This window comes from Crinia signifera, chromosome 7, assembly GCF_055691185.1.
Source record: "Crinia signifera chromosome 7, ASM5569118v1, whole genome shotgun sequence".
NCBI lineage: Eukaryota > Metazoa > Chordata > Amphibia > Anura > Myobatrachidae > Crinia > Crinia signifera.
The window spans coordinates 180385407-180410037 of record NC_139223.1 but is presented as its reverse complement, the minus strand read 5'-3'; the positions used below and the strand labels follow the sequence as shown (position 1 = coordinate 180410037).

Below are 24631 nucleotides of genomic sequence, written 5' to 3'. Positions count from 1 at the left end.
CCGTCCCGAGGGTCACCACATTTGCCCGCGGTTCAAATGTCATGTTTGGTTCCCCTGTTGCCCTGTTTCGGCTAGCATTACTGTGTGCTGTACTTGAAGTGTTGGTGCTCTACTTTTGTTGTGAAGCCACCTGATGTGTTCCCAATGATTCTGCTGTGGCTATTTATTATATATTATTTACTTTTAGTCCTGTTATGGTACCATTTATTTTGTGATGGTTTTGAAAATATTTTTATTATTAAGTTTATTTAATAAATGTTATTTTTGCCCCCCAAATGTCTGTATTAGTTGATACATGCAGAAGTGACATGTGTATTAGTATTATTAATATTAAGTTGTGTTCATTATTTGCAGTGTAAAAGTGTGTGAAAACTGCAGCATATATGTGTGTGTTTAGTAATGGTCCATTTAAGGTGCATTGGTTTCAATTGAAGCAGTGAGAAGCGTGTAATTTACAAGTAATGAGTAAATGAGGTGATAGTATTGTGTTCAGGTGACATTGGTTGAGGTGCGTCCGTCCTGATTAGGCGTTCCGATTGCCTAGCGCATGACCGAGTGGTGTCCGCTAAGCAATACTAGCCTTTTGGACACCGCACATTTCTTCCCTTTTTGTTCGCGTGCATTCGGCGTGCTATCTGAATGCATGCCTACCAAAGTAAGTGTACTCCCCCGTGTCCGCCCATGTTTCCGCCCAGTTTAGCCCACTTTGAAACTACGCCCCTGTGTCATCCCGCATGACGCCCATAACACGCCCATATTTCCCGAGTGATTGCGGTGCACATTTCTGTACGGTATTAGTGAGAACAAGTACGGAGACCATGCGTGGCACATGCGCATGGCGTTCCCCACGCATGCGCAGAAGGCTAAAAAACGCGATCCGAAAGAATTCGGCAAAGTACGCACCAACCAGAATAAGGGCCTATGTGAAGCTGCAGCACTACCCCACTCCCATGCACAAAACCTTGCATTTGAAAAATACATGCCAACCACAGGGGGCCCCATAGATAGAGGGGGTACAGGGTACTTTGTGTTACTCATCGCTATCAGTTAGTACTTATGCGATTAATATCATGTGATGTGTAGCGAGATGTACCCGAAGTCGCTGGGTATTTAAAGACAGTGAAGCACTTAAATGGTTAAAGAATAAAAGAAACGCTGCATATGATCGCAATGATTTAGTCTGTACATGAGTCACAACGTCCAGGTCCTCCTCAAGTCCATTGTTCTTCTGAAAAGAGAAGATAGATTCGGAATTTTCAGCCCGCCCCCAGTGTCTCCCCCTGTCCTCTATGGTCTCAGTTTCCATCCACAAGACTTTGGAGCAGCCTCTGGCTGATGTCCACGAGCCAGCTGCAACACATCAGCCTGACACATGGAGGAGAAGGGGGGAAGAAGGAAGATAGCTGTACCCAAGGGAGGAACTGAGAGCTTTACAGCACCGTTATCTATTGTAAATGACTTCCCCAGCTGGTTTCTCCCCGGTCACTGTTACCAAATAGTGACCGTCCCTTGATCATTAATATATCATGGGCCCAAAACACTGGGCACCCTAGAATGCTCCCCTGCACTCATACTGTCGTTACTTTCTTTGGGGTGCAGAGGTTGGTTTGGGGAAGAACAATAAATGCTGAGATGGGAAGCAGATAAATGAATTAATGGCAAACAATAAAGTCCAGTGTTCCACCGCGGCCATCTATTTATTTATATACTATATAAACATTACCGTTACTGCGGGAAGGAAATCTAATGTTTCGTGTATTTTAATGAAGTCCATATTATCCTCTGTATCCAGTGAATTCCAAATGTATCTGACACCTACAGGACACCTTATCTCCTGTCACAGGCTCAGCCAGCTGGTAGCATCGGGGCTGGACTGGCCCACAAGAGTTTAAGGGAAACCCTGTGGGTGGGTGCTTCTGCCTGGGGCCTCCCCTCCCCTCTAGGGATCAGACTGCAGAATGTGTTACACACTATACATATGATGCTTATACCGCACAGGACTACGGTTTATTCTCCACAGTATAGCTCCCAGTCCCAACACGGTATCTGTTCAAGGGAGGCAGAGGGACAGGGGGCATGGCCAGCAGTTCACAGAGCACTGGCCATACCCCCAGCAATGAAATAGGGGCATGGCTTCATGATAGCAGGCATTCCTGTGGAGCCACACCCCCTTTTACAGAGAAAACCCCCCTTTTCAGAAGCGCGTCCAGTTTGGCTGCACTGGAGTCCCGCCTCCCAATAGCCAGGACTATATTGGGAGGTTAATCTGGTACATTATTGTACATGCACATGCAGTATGAACTACAGTATATATGCCTATCAAGGGGCCCAGACCAGGAACTAAGCCCCTACCTATACTAGCTGATTACCTGGATGGGTAATGGAGGGGGGGGGGGGGGGGTTTGCAGGGTTAACGTGTGACCGGTTGACGTGTGACCGGGGGCGGAGGTGAGGAGACAGTATGAGAGGTGGGCATTTAGAAATGGGGGTGACATTTTCCCAGAAGGGCGAAATCCTAGGGTGCTGGTAAGAGCTGGACCTCTAATAAGCAGCTGCTGGTAAAAAGAGGGGGGTGTGGCTGCGTGGGGGCAGGAAATTGCAATATAGCCACACCCCCTGCTATGGAATGCTGAGAGTACCGGTATTATACAGTTGGGGCATGGCTAAGATGATGCAATTCAGCAAGAATCACGTCATTGGCCACCTGAATCACTGGGTGTAAAATGAGGAGCCTTGTCTACCCATTCAGGAGGGTCACCCAAGTACCGGGAGCCTCCCGGCTGATCCATGAGAGTAGTAGGCATTGCATTTTCCTGATGAGCCATTCATGCCCCAGCAGCACGAGCTTCTCCCCCAACTCTTAGCCAGTGATTATTATTAATACATGGCAGACCTACAGTCTATACCACATGAGCATGCCCTGTATAAGAGTGGGTAATGTAACCTACGGAAGGCTCTGTATAATAGGAAACGTAAACTAGATAATACTGACGTGGCCCCGTGGACAAAGCATGCAATCCTCCTGGGCAATTGCTTACGAGTAAACGGTTTCATTTGGAAGTTTAAAAGTTTGGGAATTAGATTCATTTCAAGAAGGAAATTGTATCGAGCCAAAAACCTTAATGTTTCCACCCCACCGCCCCCACCCCTTCTTCTTTCTTGGGATATTGTGGACATTGTTTTAATTTGGCAACTCTACTCTTTTTCATACTGTACTAAAGAGTTTTTGATATAAACAATATGAAGTTAACAATTTCTGTGCTGCAATGTCCATGCAGGAACACAGAACAATGTACTAGGGATTTGTCAGGGCCATAAAGCGGGGGGGGGAGGTCCCGTGTGCAGTACCTTACTGGGCCCTTTCCTCTCTCTCTAGCCAGCAGGCACAGAGGTCATTACCCCGGTAATTTCCCTGCATATCTGCTCATGGGCCAATCCCGGTGTCCTGGTGTGCATCTCTGCTCATCGGTCAATTCCGGTGTCCTGCCATGCATCTCTGCTGATTGGTCAATCCCGGTGTCCTGTCGTGCATCTCTGCTCAGCTATCAATCCCGAAGTCCTGCTGTGCATCTTTGCTCATTGATAAATCCCAGTGTCCTGACGTGCATCTCTGCTCATCGGTCAATTCCTGCGTTCTGCCATGCATCTCTGCTGATCAATCCTGGTGTCCTGTTGTGCATCTCTGCTTATAGGTAAATCCCAGTATCCTGACGTGCATCTCTGCTCATCGGTCAATTCCTGCGTTCTGCCATGCATCTCTGCTGATCAATCCTGGTGTCCTGCTGTGCATCTCTGCTTATAGGTAAATCCCAGTGTCCTAACGTGCATCTCTTCTCATCAGTCAATCCCGGTACCCTGCTGCGCATCTCATCTCTGCTCATTGTTCAGTTCTGGTGTCCTGCCATGCATCTTTGCTCATTGGTCAATCCTGATGCCCTGCTGTGTACATATCTCATCTCTGCTCATCAGTCATCCTGGTGACCAGCCGTGCATCAGTTAATCCCAGTGTTTTGCTGTGCATCTCATCTCATCAGCTATGCTCATCAGTTATCCTGGTATACTGCTCTACAAAGTTGGCCTGCATTCTTCCAGCTCACTGCAAGCATGATCTCAAGGTGCTACTTAGTATCAGAGTGATACTCCCAGCACTCTGTATTGTACTACAGCTGGCCTCCATTCTCCCAGCACTCTGTATTGTACTACAGCTGGCCTGCATTCTCCCAGCTCTCCATATTGTACTACAGCTGGCCTCCATTCTCCCAGCACTCTGTATTGTACTACAGCTGGCCTGCATTCTCCCAGCTCTCCATATTGTACTACAGCTGGCCTGCATTCTTCCAGCACACTGCAAGCATGATCTCAAGGTGCTACTTAGTATCAGAGTGATACTCCCAGCACTCTGTATTGTACTACAGCTGGCCTCCATTCTCCCAGCACTCTGTATTGTACTACAGCTGGCCTGCATTCTCCCAGCTCTCCATATTGTACTACAGCTGGCCTCCATTCTCCCAGCACTCTGTATTGTACTACAGCTGGCCTGCATTCTCCCAGCTCTCCATATTGTACTACAGCTAGCCTGCATTCTTCCAGCACACTGCAAGCATGATCTCAAGGTGCTACTTAGTATCAGAGTGATACTCCCAGCACTCTGTATTGTACTACAGCTGGTCTGCATTCTCCCAGCACTCTGTATTGTACTACAGCTGGCCTGCATTCTCCCAGCTCTCCATATTGTTCTACAGCTGGCCTGCATTCTCCCAGCTCACCATTAGTACTCCAGAGCACTAGAGTTGACTGGCCTACATTCTCCCAACACTTATTCCAGTGCAGGTTATCCAGAACTCTCTATTAACCATTGGTTCCCATTCTATGCAAAATATTGCCATTACTCTAACGTTGTTACAACTAATCTAGTGCACGAATAAATCTTGTATAAAATCTGCTACTTTTGTCATTGCCAGAGCCCCATACTTCAGTCCAGTCTGGGTCCACACTCAAACAAACCTGTGACACCCGGGACATGAGGGGCTCCTGTGGCACCAGGGCGGTTATAGTTTCACCCCCCCTAGGGCACAACTCATACAGTCCTATTTACTGCCCTGCTACATACTCTGTAGTAGGTAGAAACACAGTAATAAAACTGCAGGAAAGTGCGTAGTGGGACAGTAGGATTCGGTCACAGCGCAATCTGGTCAGATGGATGTGTGAGTACAGAAAGAGAACCGTGTAAATGTCTGGTATTCTGGATTTCTGGTACAATATTATAGAAAAGTTTAGATGGGGATTCGGGAATATAATAAGCATATATATTTATTCACTAGCATTCCATATAACTCCAGTATGTACCATTGTGCTTTACAGTTAAGTAAATATTAATAAAATGAGACTGTATTAACAGACAGACAGAAAGGTAGAGTCGGAGGATAACAGCTATATGGTCCAGCAAGATTGCAAGGGTAAAAATAACTAACATCACATGTGAACTCATGATTACTGTCGGAGCTTGTACTGTATATTGTGACTCAATAGTGTAATGTAGGGAGAAATATAGAATATTGCACATAATCTTTAGACATAGTAATAAGGCAATTGAACATTTTTTTTTATACTAAAATAGTTTTCACATTGTTTTATTATCATCTGAATGCATTAAAGGGATGTTTCGTGAAAAACTGCTCCTAACCCTTTAATTTGCAGTTTTTGGACCTTATTCAGGTTCCTTTGCAGCAAGGCTGCGTTCGCATATGGGGCGATGTTGGGTTAGCATACATGCATGCACCCAACACAGTGTGCAGGGGGCGGAGAGGGGCGTGGTGCGCTAGCCAGCCCCTGAACCAGCGGCGTAGCCCCCACCTCCCCGCCTGTCCGGCCGCGCCCCCCCCCCCTCCCCCCATTGCCGCATGCTTACCTGTCTGCGCGTCCCGGCTCCCCTCCTGGCTTCAATAAATTCTATGCAGACGGACCACGATAAAATGGCCGCCCCCATACCGCAGACAGTTTCAGAGAACAGTCTGCTTTATTGGGCGCCCATTTTATCGTGGTCCGTCTCCATAGCATTGATTGAAGCCAGGAGGGGAGCCGGGACACGCGGACAGGTAAGCATGCGGGGGATGGGGGGCGGGGGCATTACTATAGCACCGCAGCCCCCCCGGCGCCCCCATATGCACAACGTGTGACCGCGGGGGGCTGCGGTGCTATAGTTACGCCACTGCCCTGAACGTGCGCGCATATGTAAAGTTGCTCAGAGCACATATAACCTCACACATGCATGCACCTTCCACATCTATCCATGGTCGGCAACCATTGGAAAATGTAGGAGGTTCCCCCTTCCTTGCGGATGGATTTTACTTTGAATGGGTGGCGGCAGTAAGGCGTGGTTTGGTTGATACGGAAGGGTGCGAATTCGCATCCAAGAGAATCAACCAAAATAACTCCCTTTATGTAACCAGATCACATTTCCCCTGGAAGACAGGTGGAGCCCCCACCAAGTGTATAGAAGTTTCCAGGGTGTCAGTTGCTCTCAGAATGTAAATAAGGTGAAGTCCCAAAGGCCGAGAGAATGCAAAATGTACAAGTGAGTGGTCAATATTAGCAAATGCACTAGAAGCCAAGGAGAAGAGATACAATTACTAGCCTCTACTCATCGGGCACTGTAATAACCAATACAATCTCTGTGGAGTGCCGGGCCCGAGAGGGTGCAGTAGGCTCTGTGAGGAAGGGAAGCCGGGGAGACAAATAAGGGCATTTAGGTGCAAGGATTTGGGTTAGAATTTGTTTCTCCCAATGTAGGAGGAATTTCATCATGTTTGTTTAATAAGGGAAAGATGCCAGCAAAGGAGAGATTACAGAAAGGTTAAGTCTGGGATGAGCACAGAAGAATGCAATCACTGACTTGTGACAAGACTGGGAAAGAGCAGATGAGGGCACAGATGAAAGTTCAGCTGCAGAGAGGGCACAGATGAAAGTTCAGCTGCAGAGAGGGCACAGATGAAAGTTCAGCTGCAGACTTACGCGTTCCTCCAGTGTGTACTGCGTAATGTGCGTGAAATCACCTCACACATGCATAGAGAATGGAAACACACATACGAGCCTATGCAAACTTACAGGATTCTGGCACTTATACTCAGCAGTGCCCGGAGAGGCGTGGTGGCGGAGTTATTGGGGTGCAAGACAGCAACCAGGCCCATGTAGATCTAAAGGGCCCCATACACTATACAATGCCCCTTGAACAACCCGGTTCGTATATGGTCCCATACCTCCCAACATGACCCTCTCCAGGAGGACACAATGCTCTGCTTCTGGACTTTCCTCTTAATGTATGATTGCCAGCACCTGTTTTCAACAGGGTTACTAATAAGAAAGTTGTTTCACCACAGGTGATGGCAATCATACATTAAGAGGAAAGTCCAGAAGCAGAGCATTGTGTCCCTCCTGGAGAGGGTCATGTTGGGAGGTATGTGGTCCTTCTGCATACTACTGTATGTATTGTTTGCAATCACATTCCCTGCTGCTGAGCCTAGTCTGAGCTTGGATGTGCAGCAGGTCCAAATTCTGACTCAAATCCGATGTGTATGTGTCCACGCATTGGAAGTCAGAAAGCTCCCGTTTGGCCACTTTTATCTTGATTTCATTGACCGATCCAAAGGAATTGGGTGAAAGAGGCCAAATCGGACAATTGTATGGGGTTCTTCAGAAGAGATAATGGCTGCCAGCACTAGTGATCCGCTTGTTGCTCCAGAACCAAGACACATCTTGGGAATAACATTCTAAATGTACTACATTTCTTTTGTGTGCCAGGGTTTAATTTTTTCATTACCAGGTTACATGCTCTCAGGCACACCAGCGTTCCTAGATTCTAAGCCTTTCCAGGCAATGCTATATTTGCTGTGTTTCCCTGACAGATACAAGAGGTCCAGTATGGCCTCTAACATCCGTCCCCTACAAGGCGGTGGCCATTTTTTTAGGGTTAATTTCAACAGATTCTGTGCAGACGGCCAGAAGACATGGAATTTTCACAGACCATGCGTCTGCCCGGTTGAGCCGGCTCCCCCAAACCCCTGCTTGGACTGAGGCGGCATTGCTACGCCACTGTGTCTATGTATAAGGAGGCTGTGAGTTGCAAAAGGTGACTGATTATTTTAGGTTTAAAGTTTATTATATGCTGATTGGTTAAGGGTATTGGAGTAATGACATCTGAGTTCAGCAGCCATGCAGGATGCCGGCTGAACGGAATGTAATATTCTAGTGCTATCTCAGAAATTGGTAATAATGATAATAATAATAATAACTAAACCCATAGAGATATATGCCACAGTGCAAGTGGCTGTGATATGCTGACGATTTAGCCAAACGGCGCCCGCTGGGTAAGCAAATTTTCCTGGGTGCACCTTACCGTTTTTGTGGGTACGCCCAGGAAATGTCTCCTGCCCACCTCTATCCTGCCCCCACCTCCCCCCCTGTGCGCGCACCACGGCAACTATACAAGTCACCAACTGCACAACAGCCCTGTAGATGCACATATGCCAATAGGCGCATGGGCTGACCGCAAACATCGGTCCCTGCTGCGAATACGCTGGGGATCGATCGGATCAGAATGGCTCCCTGAGATTTAAAGCAGCAATACCGTAGAATACCAAATCCAGCAGCTAAACCGCCACCGTCCAGCCACTGCCTGCAACCCCATAGTACAAATTCCAATTACCTGCAAATAAGTAATGCGCTCATTAGTTATTGGAGTATAGACAAGTCGCGCTATCGCTGCTGAATTAATTCCCATTGAATACAACACAATACAGATGCTCCAATTGGGTCATTTCTATATATCGTATAAGTGTTCTGCGCCCATTAGGGTAATTAGGTCGACGTGGGTAAGGTTGACATTGAAAAAGTCGACATGGTTTTTGTTTTGTTTTTTAACCGGAATGTCAACACTGTCAACATAAACAGTAAATTGTAGCACTGCGTCCACTCGCATGGTTCAATGAGCTCGCCGTGCTTCGGGCACGGTGCCTCACTAAACTCAGCACACTATTCTATTCCCCCCCCCCCCCACACACACGCCCTAGTGGATGGTAGGGCATAAAATACCGCCTGTCGGCACATGTCATGTCAACATGGAGACCGAAACGTAGCACTGCGTCCCCTCGCATGGCTCGCTACGCCTGTCGGCACATTTTTGTTCAATAAACAGTAAAAAAAAAACATGCTGACCTAATGTTCCTGTCAACCTTAAGTCATGTCGAACTTCCTGCATGTCTACCTAAAGTCATGTCGACCTAAATGCATGTTGACATATTGGTGTCGACCTAATGCTTGTCTACCATCATGCTGGTGAACCAATGACCGTATCCCAATAATATAATGTTGTTGGAGTCATTTAATATCCCTGGGGGTGGTGGTGGCACTTTTGTTAGTGTTTTGGATCGGATCCATAGTCCATATACGGGTTTTTGTTCGGTTCAGATGGACAAAATTTGGGTGGATCCGGATTTCTGCAGAACCGAGCAGCACATCTGTAGTCTTCATGCAGTCGCATTCGCTGTACTTTGGGTAATTATTTCATTTTTATTTTATTTTTTCACTTCTTGACACACTTTATAGACAACCATCGGCTGGATGCTACAGTTACTGTCTCCACCTCTCCAATAGGAAATGGATTTAATTCAGCATTTTTTGGTAGCGTTTATCTAGGCAGAGAATTTGCCATCTCAATTCTTGGAAGAAAAGAACAGAAACTGCTGAAAAGGGATGAGATATAATTTCCTCTGCAGGAAAAGCCGCCAGACCCAAATCATCCTAATCCAGAAATCATATTTTACTCTCATTCTGCGTTGGATGATCTGGGGAAAACAGCTGGCAGGCAGGAAACGCTCAACTATTGTGTAACCATACAGTATATGTAACAGAATACACAAAGTATATTGTAATGGGGCATAGCTGCCTTCACTCCTGGGCTGTCCGAGAAACTTCAGAGAAAAGGTCCCCAAAAACAGGTCCGACTTGTCTGAGTCGGACCTGTTATCTCTTGAGCTCTCCAGGAGGGCTTCTTTCCAAATTGGCACTTGGGGTCTGATTCCGTCCTGTACGCAGCGGTCCGAATTTGTCCCCTCTTTCGACGGATACATCGCCTGTGCTGCACATAAGATCCAATGCGCACGGGAATGTGTATCAGATCCGATTACAATTAAAAACCTCCAAACAGCACTGGTCACACGGCACTGGTCACATGGCACTGGTCACACGGCACTGGTCACACGGCACTGGATACACACACATGCTACAATATGTACCACAGTGCTGGTCTCAGCTCCTCCCCCTTTCATTAGAGGCCCTTGAACAATTTCAGTCTAGGACCATGTGTCCCGTAATCTGGCCCAATGACGGCTCTATCCTGAGCTACTTTAATGATAGAAAATCACAGCACCATAGACTAGAGAGTTGTAACCAATCATTCTGGGATTTTGAGCGCTTTAAAAAAATATGTTGGTTTCTTCTAGACCCCGCCCCTAGACCTTACACATTGTAAAATATGCTATGGGGGGGAGGGGAGTGAATTTGACAAAATAGGTGTGAAAATTGGCACGCAAACTCATATTGGCACGCATATTCATAATAACGACTTGTAATGTTACCTTGTATAGGAAATATAATCTTTTTTTACACAACGTTTTTAGTTGAATTTATATAACAAATGTGAATTTTTTATTTGAATTTATATAACAAATGTCAGTTACAGCGGATATTTTGCGCATCTCTCACAGATGTTGGCACTGAAACGTATAGAGTGGAGGAGGAGAAGACAAGTGGAGAAATTGCCCATAGCAACCAATCCTAGTTAACATTGATCAAATCCATTCTAGAAAATAATAGGTAGAAGCCGATGGATTTTTATCTGAGCCTCCATTTGTCAGTTCTAACATTCTTTTGAAGGCTTGAGACATCTCCCTCTAAATTCAGTAGTCGCAAAGTAATAGGGTGTACGCACGGTTAGATTTCAACTGTTTTTCTATTCGATTGTGCGTATACATGGAAATCAAATGCATTCTATTTAGATTCGATCCAAATGTGTGCATACCTCCCAACTGTCCTGCTTATCGCGGGAATGTCCCGGTATTTTGGGACATTCCCGCGTCCCTCCCGCCATAGGCAGTGTCCCGCAGCGGGGGGGGGGGGGGGGCAGTTGTGAGACCCCCCTGTTGTCCGTGAATAGACTTTGTGCGCATGAGTCTATTCTTGCAGGCAGAGGAGCTGGGGGCTAGCAGCTGCTGGGCATGCCCCCACAGCGGCGAAAAACAGGGCGTGACCTCACGACAGCGCCGCGATTATAGGCCACGCCCCCTTTCAGATAGGCCACGCCCCTGAAAATCGTACCCTGTCCCTCCCCGGCATCTTCAAAAGTTGGGAGGTATGTGAGTGGCCCCACGGCATCAAAATCAAAAAGAAAAATAGACTTTGCAGGCAATCCCCCCTGCTCCTCTCTGCTTGCACACAGCCAGGGCTGCCATCAGAAAAATACAGTGCCCCCCTGTATATATGTGTATGTATGTATGTATGTATGTATGTATGTATGTGTGCATGTGAGAGAGAGAGAAAGATAGAGAAGCCTGAACAAGAATATATAATACAAGTACTCACTGTGGTGGGGGCTGACAGGGAGATCCTTGCTGCAGTGTTTGCTTTGGATCCCTGTGACTTGCTGGGTCCTAATCCTCCCCTCATCCGCACAGGCAGTGCTCCCTGATCTCCTCTTACCGAGAAATGCTTTCAGGCATCAATTAGTCTGGTCTGCTCTGGTCCCGGACAGCAGGGGCTGCTGGAACATGTAGTTTTGTTTTAAGTGCCTGGCTGCCAGACACTTTTAAAAAAAAACTACATGTCCCAGCAGCCCCTGCTGTCCGAGACCAGAGCAGAGTCTGGCTGCAGCAGAGCAGATGGATACACCACGGGGACAGAAATCAGAGGCAGATAGATAGCTGGTAAGCAGCTGTTTAATATTTATAGTTGTAGAACCAGGTCTGGGCCCCCTTCTCTGTCAGGGCCCAGGACTCCAGACCCCCCCCCCCCCCCCCCCTGTCGGCGGGCCTGCACACAGCATCTGTTCATGGCAAGCAGGGGGACAGGGTGCATGGCCAGCAGCTCACAGATCTCCAGCCATGCCTCCAAGGTGGCCTCATGGGAATGGCATCCCCACAAAGCCACGCTCCCTTTTGAACAGGCCACGCCTCCTTACCGGGAGCGCACCGCTTCGCAGCATAAGGAGTCCTGCTCAGGATGGCTACAAAGTTGGGAGGTATTGGGCCCTACACATATGCCGATGTGTGTAGGGCACCCTAGCTGTGCTATGTCGGGCCGTTCTGCTCAGCACACAGAGCTGACAGCCCACACACACAGAGCAAGCTGTCAGCTCTGTGTGCTAAGCGAGCAGACAGCGCCACTGTTCATCAATCTCGGCCAGCGACAAAGACGCGCGGGGACGCGCATTGCTGTTGATATAGCCCTCACACACACACCGATGTGAGGGCCGTATAAGAATCAGTACTATATAGTCTTAATCGAAATTGTACAACACGCCGTGCGATTCGATCCGAGTTCCATCAATTGAATAGAAAAGGAATCGCACTAGTTTACCCCCTTAAGTGTTATTTAAACTTTCTGTGAAGCTATTTGGCAAAGCCCATTCTACTCAATACAAAATCTCAAATGTCAGTTTTAGTGGCGGTTATATGGCTGCTAAGCTGCTAAACAAACGGCACATTTTTGGTTACAACAGTAATTATTACAAAAATATCTTATTCCATAATCATGAGGTAACCTCCAGTAATTATTCCCATATACCTCCAGTGGACACACTTACGGTTGTAAGAATGGGGTTGGGCCGGACGGTTCTCCTGAAGAGCAGGGAGCTGAGTGCTTTTTTTCCATTTGTTCAGTTAAAGAAAGGTGGAAAGACTATTAAGCCTACAGTTGCCAGGGAGATGCCGTTGTTATGCTCACGAGAGTTATTTCCGAGCACCGAGACTTACAAGCAACAAGTCAAAGAGCTTGCAATCCAAAGCCCCGATTGCTAAACTTTTACATGGAAAAATATTTCTCTTTATATTACGTCAATTTTCTATGCAAATCGGATATTGTTTAGGAATATGGACCCCAAGCCATGAGTAAGTTCCCTGTTCCCTGAGTTATATGGAAGCCTGTGTGAGTCACTATCCCTCCCTGATCCCACCCAAAGCCAATTAAATCTTTCCTGGCACTTACAGGTGCAGAGTACAAAGCCCCGTAGTGTGGAGGGGAAACCTTGACCGTGGGTTTGTCACAGAGTTTCCACTGATGTTACAGGACCAAAAATAGCTTATTCCTTTTTGCACCCTCATCAATATGTTCCTATTCCGATTGCCTGAGTCACCGGCCAGGTAGCCAAAGCCTTGTGCAACCACTCATTAAACTGTTCACAAGACACAGCCCTAACGTGTTGCTGTAGGTATAGATAGAAATAAAAAAAAAAAAATTGTTTTTTTGCTAATGGCCTTGACATGTTTGTGGATTTATAAATTGCATGTATTAATATTTTTACTGATATATAAAATACCCCTTATTGATGGCATTTTTAGTGGATGTTTTGAGGACCTCTCACAGCAAAGTTGACACTCAAAGGGTTAAACATATTGTGCATGATGCAGTAAATAAAATGACGTATATTATTAACAAAAACGGGCCCAGAAATATTTTTTTTGTTATATGAACATGCCCTTATTAAACTTAAGTATGTGTAAAGCCCCCAGAGTGCTTACCCCAAGCATAACACACACTCCCCATCACCCCTCCCCCTTTGACCAGCTCCTTGTCTTAAATCTGTCTGGCTCTGTGTTGTTGTATTATGTTACAATGATGAGGGTGTTTTCTACCAATGGTTCTGCCAGACTGGACTGTGATTAGCAGAAAGCGTGCTTCCAGCAGGATGCCTCTCTCTGTCTTTAGTGCAGCCCAGCCTGGCTTCTATGGGCTGCAGGAAATGCAGTCCATAGAATCTGGTGTTTTGCGCTTACACATTCCCACCAATGGTTGTGCATATGCGCTGGGCCCGACACTTGCCACATCCGTTGTGGACCCAGCCAGCCCAGACCTGTTTTCTACACTCCTTTACTCCTGCAACCAGCATGGACCCTCATCAAAGCCTATGTATCGCTTTCACAATTATAAACCCCTTGTAGTGTTCATGATGGACTCATGTCCTTTGAGTGACTCTGTAAAAAAAAATCACTACTTATTTATAAAGCGTTTCGTGGAACTACTGTTTACTTCATCAGACTTGTCATGGACAAAAATACATTGTTCATGGTCCCACACTGATATGGTCATGAGTGTGTTTCTTGTGTTTCCTCTGTAGAATATTATACCACTTTTACACCAGAACTGCCGGGTCGCAGCTGGGGTTTTGGACCCGAGTGCGACCCGGCAATTCCCTTTTTCACCGGGGTCCCCCGGCATTATGCTGGGTTGGCGACACTGGCGAAGTCGGGCCCTGAGCCGGCGCTTAGAGATGACGTCATCGCCAAGCGCTGGGAAACCCTACAAGCCGGGACCCCCGCAACGCCGACTGACACGCTGGGAGCAAGCTCAGCACCCAGGAAAGCTGCTGGGCTGCCCCCAGGCTCCGTGCGCCCCCAGCCTCAGTCTATGAGGTGATTGGATGCAGGCACAGGAATCCATTCACCTACTCCCAGCCACCGCTGCTGTCTGCAGTACTATGCAGAGGCTGTACGCGGGCCCCTGCCCAACCTCCGGGCAGGGGCCCGCGGCAGGCAGGATGTTGCGGTCCGGAGGTATGGGCTCCCCTATTGGTGGAAATGGATCCCCAGGTCGGATGACCCGGGTTACCCATTTACACAGCCCCTGACTCCGGGGTATTTTTTTTACACCAAGCCCCGGCCCGGAGTGGAGCGGCAATAACCCGGTCAAGGCTCTGGTGTAAAAGGAATGTGGTACTTGTGTACTAGCATGGCGCCCATCACATCGCAGACCATATCGCATGCGATGGTATGTGATGCAACGCGATATCGGCCGATGTTGTACAATGGCATACAATTTTAAAATTGTATGCCATTGTATATGGCATACAATGCCTTACAATGTGATGCGATGCGATTATAAATTGTATAAGCACCCTAATGGGTGGTTACAATGGTTAAATGCACCCCCACGCCACCCCCAAGTATAAACGTGAACCCGAAGCGTGGCGAGCGCAGCGAGCCCGCGAGGGGCGGCGGTACGCGTCCTACGACCTTTTCATACCCCCACTATCCACGTCGGCGTGGAGTTGAGAATAGTGAGCCACCGAGCCCGAAGCGTGGCGAGCGCAGTGAGCCCCGCGAGGGGACGCGGATACCTTCACAGGTATCCGCGTCCCCTTGCGGGCTTCACAGGTATCCGCGTCCCCTTGCGGGCTTCACAGGTATCCGCGTCCCCTCACGGGGCTCGCTGCGCTCGCCACGCTTCTGGCTCGGTGGCTCGCCACACTTTCTATTCTCAACTCCACGCCGACGTGGATAGTGGGGGTATGGAAAGGTCGTAGGATGCGTACTGCCGCCCCTCGCGGGCTCGCTGCGCTCACCACGCTTCGGGTTCACGTTTATACTTGGGGGGTGGCGTGGGGGTGCATTTAAGCATTGTAAGCACCCATTAGGGTGCTTATACAATTTAATATTGAATATGAGTTAAAATCGCGTCGCATCGCAGTCCATCGGGTGTATGGCATGCGATGCGATTCGATTAAAAAATCGGGCGACTAATTATCGGGGCGCCGTGCTAGTACACAAGTACCAGGAATGTTAAAGGAAATAAACAACCTTTCCCTTTCTTCATATCTGGAGCTCTTCTACTAGTGACAATCTGTTTCATAAAACAAAAATATCAGGTGAATATGTGATATGGAGTAAACAGATAATTTGTAACAATGTGAAAACTAGATTGCCAAAAATAAGGTTAAAAAAAGGACCACTATTCAGGGCTGCCTACTTTTAAGCTGTCATATCCAGGAGAGGGCAGCCAGCTAGTGGAAGCAGGGGGCGGGACCTGCGGTTGTGTTGCAAAAGGGGTGGGGCTAGAGGCGGGGCTCAACAACTAATCATTGTGGGGCAGGGCCATTGCAATCACATCATCTTGGCCACAGCACCCGGTATTACAGGTATTGCACAGTGGGGGGTGGGGCCACGATGACGTGATTCGCATCATCAGGTCCCTGCGGACCCCCCGCTGATTGAGGGATTGAGGAGGCTAGGAGGATTGCGGGGGTGTTGCCCTCTTTCCCATGGGCCCGGGTGGACCCAATTTTCAGGATCCTCCCAGCCATTTTGGGAGGGTAGGCAAGCAAGTATGCCGCTACTAACCTGTAACTCTGCCATATGTACCGTGCTGTGAACCACTTGTGGCACCTTGTAAATAAAATGTAATAAAAATAATATTAATGATAATAATGATAATAACTGTCTTGTGTGTTACTGTTACAAGTTAGTTACACACTGTAATGTTTCCACAATGCTATGATCTGTTGTCGTCAGACCATCCATGTAAAATGATGACTTTTCAACTGAGGTCAAATGCAGCAAGTGTAGAAATGCGACATGTGTTAGAGCTAACAGCACTTGGGCCAGGCACCATGTGTATTTTATAAGTCCAATTTTAAATAGCAGATCTGGCAACTTTTCCGGACTCCAGTAACGTGAACACTGAGCCCTGCGGCAGCTTATATCGGTTACACAGTGGAATCAGTAAGGAAGTCTCGTCGTCTCGTTCCTAGTGAGTAATTCAATGCCGTTTTTTAAAAAGACTATACAGTACACGCATCCCATCCTGCCTCCCATTCACCATAATGCAGAACTGGTACAGTTTAACAATATTTGAAGGGGATCCCAACAGGTGTCAGGTAAATATACTTACCCTGCCCCCTCTAACCCCTCCTTTCTAACAGCCTAACCCTAATCCCCAAAACCTAACCCTAGCCCTCCCTGCTAGTGCCTTACTTTAACCCCCATACCCCACTGCCTAATCCTAACCATCCCACCCCACAGCCTGACCCTAACCGCAACTTGGTGCCTAAACATAACTTCCCTGCACCCTAACCCTAACCGACCCCTCGCCGCAGCCTAAACCTAAGTCCTCACACTAATGCCTAAACCTAACCCACCAATACCCGGCTGCCCGCTCCCACATACTCACCTATCAGGATGCCCGCTGTCAGTATTCTGTCATCAGCAACTTGACCCTTTTGAGGATGCAGCGCCGGTCTTCTGCCGGCAGTCGGGATGCCAGGGTCAGTATACTGACCATCAGCATTCCGACCACCGGAACTGCATCCCATTTAAAGGTGTGCTTTAATAGAACAGAGAGAGACTGTTGATAATCCAACAAATGGTTTTAGACACAATTAAACAAATCCACTTATATACTATTCTCTCATCTCTGCTTAAGGTTCTAACACCAAATGCCTCTTTTTTATTACATTTAAATAGCTTTTCTCCCTTCATACACCAAGGGGGTTGGCGCACGTTCAGAAGGAAATGGGTGGGCAGCTGACATTCGGTGATGTCAGTTGGCCACCCCTGGCGCCCACATCACGGCCTCATTAGCATGAGAACGCCCAGCATTCTCATGGGAACGCCCATAAAACAGTGGTCGTTGACATATGCTAATGGGGCTGCCCCATGTCCATCTCCACCCCACGCCCAGCGATCCGACCATTCGCAGAAATGTACATACGCAGTAACAAAACATTGGTCCCCGTGTGAGCGAACACCCTTTGCGAACAGACCTGGTCCACTGTAGCAGCTGATTGGTTGCCATGGGCAACTTCTCCACAGGCACACTACTCCACTCTGTTCACTGCTTCACCTGTTATTCTAAACAAAATAAGCAAAATTCTGACCAAATTGACTGCCCTGATTGAGGTGCTCAATGGTTTCATCACTGCTACATGAGACTCATCAGACTTCTGTCCATCGGTAGATATAACTGTGTCTTTCAATGCAGTCCCTGACACCGGCACTCCCCAACACATTTGTTTCTAACGTCCTTCTCTGAATCAGCAAATATTATTATTGTTACTAATTGCCGTTAACATAAGAGTTGCCATAAGGGTTCCGATTGGGTTCTCGGTACCTGGAGCCAAGGACAGTGACATCATGTATACTGAAAAAGCATGGAGGATGGTATAGACCTTTGTGGGACACCACATGGCAGTGACACTGGTGACGATGAGTATACTCCAGGTGAGACACTCTGTCCCCTCCCGGTGAGAAATTATTTTCAAGTCCACAATAATTCAATGGCATGAAATGCTGCAGCATGATCCAAGAGGATTAAGGTTGAACAGTCACCTCTGTCTCTTGTCATCAGAAGATCATGTAACACACCCCAGGGCTGTTTAAGTTCTAGGTCTTCTCATAAATCGTGAGTGGAATAAACATCATAGGTTGTCAGTTGGGTTTCCAGTAGATTTGCAACCACTTTCTCAATAACCTTTCCTAGAAAATGACGGTTAGACGCTGGTCTGTAGTTGGTCATGCAGTTGGGATGTAGAGTAAATTTGATTTTTATGGAAGGGGTCTAACAATTTCTTCCTTTAAGGGTTCAGGGCTTATTATGCCTATACATCCTATACACCCTTTAAGAAGCTTCGCTGAGACCAGGCTCAGATCCAGGTGGGGGGACACAGCATTCAGGCATTTTCATGTTCTTTACATCTATTGGGTCAAAGCTGGTCCATAAAAATGTGGCTTACTTGGGCAGGTTTGGTAGTTTGGCACTCCTTTGGTGGCACTGTGGAGATACCAGCCTAGATATTGGACACTTTTTCTGCAAAGAAGTTTGTTAAGTGGTTGCATTCATTTTTCCTATTCATTTAGAGGACCGAAATGAGATGCAGCGATTTCTATAATAATTAAAGTTTCTTTTTTTATATACGCACCGCCTGTACAAGTAGGATTTTATTAAAATCTTTATTTTTATGAAAAATCTACTCTCCCGGAAGTTGCAAGAGACCCTCACTTGTTCGGGTAATTCCCCCAAACCCTGAAGGAGCGAGTGGTGGCTGGACTGGACTAAAATGATGTTATTCACTGTCATTTTATCCCACCCCCCTCCTTGAGAACCTACAATTTGTCGGATTTACCATCCTGGGGGGTGGGGCCTAATATCGCGGCTCTGTCCTCCGAAGACCCCTGTTGCTTCCCCTCACTGGCTTCTCCTGGATAGGTTTTTAAAGGTAGGTGAGTATGCCTGGTACTCTCGTGGAAACCACCCTCTAATGCCAAATTTGGAGGTTTCAAATTAGCTCAATTACTCTCCTTCAGAAGAAGTGTCTTCTTTCTCCAGCTGTCTGGACCTGGTCTTCTGTAGCATCGTGTGTTGATAAGCATTGCCAGTGTGCGAGAGACTTCTGGAATTCGAAAGTATACACAGTCCCCAGTAATGTCTGGCAGATGTGTGGTAATAGCGCAGAACCGCGGAAGGAAACGACTGCTTTGAAATCTATGTTACACTGACAGTTATATAATGTGCACCAATAGGTGAGCAGATGAATTAATGTGATACCAATTAGCACCTCCAGGTAGGTTTATGATGTAGTGTAAAGAGAACCCAGGTTTTCAGTGATGGCACAGGCTGGTGAGTGCTGGGTATCACCTTCTAGTTTCTTTCCTGCAGACGTACCTATCATGCCGGTATTCTCTGCAGTGCCAAACAAATAAATAACATGTGAGATCGTAGACAAGGCTTTGGTGGGTTATTAGCACATCCAGCACATGGGGCAGCGCCAAGAAGGACCTACACTACGTCCATCACTTGCCTTTGAAAATGACTCGAAACACATTTTGGAGACACATATGGAACACAGCTGACCCTTCATCACAGAAAGGATTTCGAGATCCTAAATAATAAGATAATAAGTACTCTGGCATGTTAAAAGCACAAAGGATGCATCAAAGCCCTCCAGATGTGAGGGGAACGAAATGACCTCATCTCAAGGCACATGGCGACTGCCCTCTTTCCAGATGTGCCGAACGGGACTTGTCTGCACTGAGCGTAGCCAGAGACGTGGGTGCCCATTGGTGGGGGAAAGATGCATCTACCTCTGATGTTCCATGCAATACGCTCCATCAAGGAGCATCGTCCCCTTTCCTATACTTACAATGGGCAGTTGGAGACCAAACAAAGGTATAGGCCAAAAAAAACGGTACTGTAACTGCCAAAAAGGTACAGCTGGAGGGAAAAGAAATGCTGAGCTGCATCCTGCCTCTAGGACACGAGGTGGGGAGGTGCTGGAAGTGAGAGACAGTGGGTTGCTGGCAGTGGGATGGAGGTGGTCAGCAGTGGGCCTAAGAAGAGGATATCATTATGGCCGTATATATGTCATGATTGTCTGTGTATAGAAGCCTGTGAGACAGATAATTGGAAGAGATATGCTGTAAGATGGTTAGTGGCATCACTAAGGGGGTGCAGTGCTACTAAGGGGGCCAAATGTTCCCCTTTACAGTCTAGCATTGTTCCCCTGTGCAGTAGTTTTTCACATTTTGTAGAGGGGGCATGGCCATGATTTGGACACACCTCAATAAGGTCACAATAACTGGATTGTTTCGTGGTCACTGTCTTTCCCTATCCCCCTTTCTTTAACCCCCTGAGACTCCATCTCCCACTACCTCTCATCACCTTTCTCCCCTGTCAGCCACTGCCTCTCACTGTCATCTTCTACAACCAACACTGCCTCCCTCTGGTATCACCCACTTCCTCTTCTTGTCACCAATTCCCTGGAGTCACCCACTGCCTATCTGTCTCCCACTATCTCTCATCACCTTTCTCCCCTGTCACTCACTGCCTCTCACTGTCATTCTCTACCACACCCACTGCCTCCCCCTGGCATCACCCACTTCCTCTTCTTGTCACCAATTCCCTAGAGTCACCCACTGCCTATCTGTTTCCCACTATCTCTCATCACCTTTCTCCCCTGTCACCCACTGCCTCTCACTGTCATTCTCTACCACACCCACTGCCTCCCCCTGGCATCAACCACTTCCCCTGTCTCTCCCCAGCATCACTACCTTCCCATCACCCCCTGCCACTCAAAGACATCACCCACTTCCTCTGTCGGCCATTTCTCTACCCTTTTCACTGTGTCACTATCTCCCCTCACCCTTTTTCTCCTGTCACCCTTCCCATGACACGGATAGGGGATTTCCTTTGAGGCCACATTGTTGTGCACAAATGGATTCGGTATGGAATCCCGACCGCCGAAATCCCGACAAAGGGGGGACGTGGATCTCGCCTCCTTGCGGGCTCGCTGCACTCGCCATGCAGCGGGCCCGGTGCCTCGCTACGCTCGGCACACTAATTTATTTTCCCTCCACGGGTGTCATGGACACCCACAGAGGGAGAAAGTGTCGTTCAAAATCCCGAACGCCGGGATTCCGACCACCGGGAGACTGACCGCATCCCGCACAAATTACTCTCCCCCCCCATTCCCCATCACCCCCTTCTATCATGGTGCACCCCCTGTCATTGTGTTCTTAATACACCCCTGGTATGGCAGATGTAGCATCCCCATCATGGGTGTATTAGCTCTGTCAGACACAGACACAACATCACACAGAACATGCCACATGCCCGCCTCATTCCCATGACACAACCAAAGGATGGATGACTTTCATGTGACCACAACAGGGCCAACATCCAACTGACTCAGAATCACCCACAGATGAGCAAAAACATGAACAAAACAACAGCTTCCACGCATTTCACAATGAACTAGAACCCGCAATGTGCAGACATATACAGAGCTGTGTCTGATTCAGACTCAAGGTCCAAGTATTTATTTTGTTCTCTACACAAACCTAGAGAACCTACAATGAATGTAGAACATTCCCCAGATATGCACAGGAAGGACTGGTCTCATATACATTTATTTATTATATGATACAATAAATCTAGATCAGCATTTACCAACCTCACTCCTTAATGCATACTAACAGTCCAGGTTGTAAGGATAGCTATACTTGGGCACAGGGCGGGATTATGGGAGGGGCGACAGATCCAGTAATGGAGATCCTGGCCTCTTCCACCTAAACAGTGGCGTCACACCTCCGTTTGTACAAAGAGAGGCTATTGTTGCTTATGGGAAGACTGATATGTAAATGCATGGAGCTAATTGCTAGGTAGAGCGTATGACAGGTCTATAAATATAGATGTAAATCCAACAATGCATTCTTGTTAACCATCTCAAATCCTCTGTTCTGATGTTTTATACTGTATTTGTTCCATCTGCACAATTGTGGGTCTGTGTGGTTTGTGGCAGTTTTGAAACAACACCATAAAAGGAGACTTTAAAAAAAAACTGCACGGAGACATTAGAATGTGACAACCACATTTATAGCCATGATTAGTATCCTAGACGTTACCCAATAATATGGAAAATGTTATTATGCGTAAAACATAATCATTCCAACTAACGTTAGTGTTAACGTAACGGCAAGAACAAATAAATAAAGTTATTCCTTTCAAATGTATACCGTACCGTCTCCAGTTACTTTTCTGTTTGCTTAAGTGCTGCCGGGAACCTGGTCCCAATTTCAAAAGGCAAAACTCTGTGATCAAGACTTGCCATGAACTCAAAGTTACCTTTTATTACAGACAATTAGTCTTTGCGCAGTACCAAAGCCAGGACATCTCGTGCTTGGATGACTGGCCATTCTGAACAGTTTACACAGATTAGAACAATATGCGATTAATTACACTGTCCATTTTTTTTTAATCCACTAGCCATTGTGCCAAAACGTTATCGCTGTGCTGCTTATACAGTTATATTAGCATTAAAATGCCATACTTTTTGGGTAGGACATCCTGTATTACGGTATGTAAATCTACTACCACCAGGGGGGGCTCCAGAGGAGGGTCTGCAGCGTAGTCCAAAATTCAAATAGGTCAGCCACACCCACTGCCATTCCAAATGGACTCACTGGCAGTGGGTGTGGCTCCTCTATTTGAATGTATTTTGGACTGTGCTGCAGCCCCACCTCGGTAACCACCAATGTCCATAACCCACTGGGCCACTGGAAATAGCTCGAGCATCCATAATAAATGCTAAATGAAGGTAGTAAATACATTAACATTGGCTGCAGACATTGTGCAGCATGCCCACTGCCAATTCATTCACTTTCTCACATATTTAAAGGGCAAGAAAATGGGCACCAGTTTCCAGTGACATTTAAATGGCTGAGCTCCAGAACAACTGTGCCCCATTGCCCATGGATGTATGGTGTGAGGAGCAGCACCTAATTTTTAGCCCAATTTTAGGTGTTTTATGAATTTAGAGGGCCTGTGGGCTGCAGGAGGCTGAGGTGGCAGATGCCAATGGGTAGAGCAGCCTGAAACAGAACATAACTCCTGAATGTTCCTATAGTCAGAACAAAGTCTATGCTGACCTGCCAAAAAGCAAGACAGCCAGCAGACTGTGCTACTCCCTGCTAACTGTAATTACAGCTTTGGCTACCTGTTGCTGCTGCTGCTGTATTTACTTCTATTACAGCATTGACTAGGCCGTAGGCATTTAACAAGACTTTAAGAACGAACAATAAGTAAGGAATTTAGCATGGTTGCACATTGCAGGCTGCTAAATAAACTGGAGAGCTTGGGATTAGATACTAATATGGTTGTATGGATATGATCTTAGTTGCAGGATAGAAAACAGAGAGTTGTAGTAAATGAAGTGCAGTCACAGGAGAATAATGCTACCAGTGGGGTACCCCAGGGAACTGTTTTTGGACCAGTGCTTTTTAATATCTTTATTGGTGACATTGCAAATGGTATTGAAGGGAAAGTATGCCTTTATGCAGATGACACAAAGGTAGGTAAGAAGGTAGACACACCAGGAGGAGTAACACAAATGATTGAGGATCTAGGTAGACTACAGGAATGGTTAGGTGCATGGCAATTACAGTTGAATGTCAAAGAATGGAAAATCTTGAAATTGGGTCGGAAAAATTCAAAGACTAAATATATTATTAGTGGCTCTATATTGGAAGTACTGAATCAGCAGAAGAAATAAGTAATAATGCACAAATATCGACACTGCATGTGACAGAACTAGGCCCATTAGGCTGAATGGGGGGGTCATAGGGAAATTGGGGGAAATAGCACATTCATCATAGAAATCAAATCTCATGAGGGTATCATTGCCATACAGGTATACTGTAGATAGAGAAGCATACTATTCACAGGTGTCATGGAACTCCAGTGCAACTGCTACCCCTAGAGCCTCAGTGAGGATCTTCTGCCTACAACAGCCGCTCATTGTTCTCTTAATGTACAACATACATACCGGTACTTAGGATGCTGCTAGGTCTTATATCTCTTGCAGTAAAGTCTTACACAAATGGCTGGAGACCACAGGATAGGAGGCTGGAGTAATATATATGAGTACATAGTACAAACAAACTGATGCACAAAGATAAGGGCAGGGCAGGTCAAGACATCAGTAGGTGCAGATGAAACAGAGTGAGCTGGCATTAAGCATCATGCAGTTGGAACTCACATACAGGCAGAGCACAGTGTAAATACACTGAGGGATTAAACAAGGCGCACAAGGCAAGGG

The 24631-nt window shown here is 46.9% G+C and overlaps 1 protein-coding gene across 2 annotated transcripts in view; it reads right to left on the bottom strand.

Annotated features, from left to right (window-relative positions):
* COL6A3 (collagen type VI alpha 3 chain) overlaps nucleotides 1-12872 on the bottom strand; it is a 162762-nt gene extending 149890 nt beyond the window's left edge. The window contains exon 1 of one of the 2 annotated variants that reach the window (XM_083154546.1): nucleotides 12854-12872. The gene's annotated coding sequence lies outside the window, so the exon portion shown is untranslated. Of the gene's footprint in view, nucleotides 1-11634; nucleotides 11751-12853 lie in introns of those variants that run through there. The other variant, XM_083154545.1, reaches the window with a different exon arrangement.
* Between the last annotated feature and the right edge of the window lie 11759 nt (nucleotides 12873-24631).